Below are 1,850 nucleotides of genomic sequence, written 5' to 3'. Positions count from 1 at the left end.
AATGTTCTACTCAGTAAATATATGTTGAACATCTATCTTTACGTACCACATGAGTTGGATCACTGCTATATAAGCCCACCACTTTGTAAACTGAGGAGGAAGATCGCTATACAATTATTGGTAGGTCTGACTCTACAGATTGAGCTGCAGTACAAAATGTGATACTTTAGTAAAGCTGAAAGCACACATTGCACCTCACACAATAGTAATGGGAAGTTTCAACAACCCACTCTCACCAATGGACAGATCCTGGAAAAAGAAACTAAACAGAGACACATGGACAATAACAGAAGTTATGAAACAAATGGATTTAATAGATATCTACAGAACATTTTATCCTGAAAAAAAGGATATAACTTCTCAGCCCAACATGGTACATCCTCCAAAATTGACCATATAATTGGTCACAAAACAGGCCTCCATTGATACAAAAATATTGAAATTATCCCATGCATCCTATTAGATCACCATGGACTAAAGCTGATCTTCAATNNCAGCATAAACAATAGAAATCCAACACTCACGTGGAAACTGAACAACACTCTTATCAATGATAACTTGGTAAAGGATGAAATAAAGAAAGAGATTAAAGACTTTTTATAGATTAATGAAAATGAAGCCATAACATACACAAAATTATGGGACACAATGAAGGCAGACCTAAGAGGAAAACTCATAGCCCTGAGTGCCTCCAAAAAGAAACTAAAGAGAGAGAGCATAGACTAGCAACCTGACAAAACACTTAGAAGCCCTAGAACCTAAGGAAGCAAATTCACCCAAGAGGAGTAGACAACAGGAAATAATCAAACTTAGGGCTGAAATCAACCAAATGGAAACAAAAAGAACTATTCAAAGAATCAACCAAACGAGGAGCTGGTTCTTTGAGAAAATCAACAAGATAGATTAAACCCTTAGCCAGACACACTAGATGGTACAGGGACAGCATCCTAATTAACAAAATCAGAAATGAAAAGGGAGACATAACAACAGATCTTGAGGAAATCCAAAATACCATCAGATCCTTTTAAGAAAGGCTGTACTCAACAAAACTGGAAAACCTGAATGAAATGGACAAATTTCTAGACAGATACCAGGTTCCAAAGTTAAAGCAGGATCAGATTAATGATATAAACAGTCCTATATCACCTAAAGAAATAAAAGCTGTCATTAATAGTCTCCCAACTAAAAAAAGTCCAGGACCAGATGGGTTTAGTGCAGAGTTCTATCAGACCTTCAAAGAAGACTAATTCCAGTTTTCTCAAATTATTCTACAAAGTAGAAACAGAACATACTCTACCCAATTCATTCTATGAAGTCACAATTACTCTAATACCTAAACCACATAAAGACCCAACAAAGATAGAGAACTTCAAACCAATTTCCCTTATGAATATCAATGCAAAAATACTCAATAAAATTCTCACAAACCGAATCNAAGAACACATCAAAACAATCATCCATCATGACCAAGTAGTCATCATTCCAGCGATGCAGGGATGGTTTAATATACAAAATTCCAACAATGTAATCCACTATATAAACAAATTCAAAGACAAAACCATATGATCATCTCATTAGATCCTGAGAAAGCATTTGACAAAATCCAACACCCATTGATGATAAAAGTCTTGGAAAGATCAGGAATTCAAGGCCTATACCTAAACATACTGAAAGCAATATACAGTAAACCAGTAGCCAACATCAAAGTAAATGGAGAGAAGCTGGAGGCAATCCCACTAAAATCAGGGACTAGACAAGGCTGCCCACTTTCTCCCTACATATTCAATATAGTACTTGAAGTCCTAGCTACAGTAATTAGACAACAAAAGGAGATCAAGGGGATACAAATT

This window comes from Mus pahari, unplaced genomic scaffold (genome assembly GCF_900095145.1).
Source record: "Mus pahari unplaced genomic scaffold, PAHARI_EIJ_v1.1 scaffold_12222_1, whole genome shotgun sequence".
In the NCBI taxonomy this organism is placed as follows: domain Eukaryota; kingdom Metazoa; phylum Chordata; class Mammalia; order Rodentia; family Muridae; genus Mus; species Mus pahari.
This window is presented reverse-complemented; position numbering follows the sequence as displayed.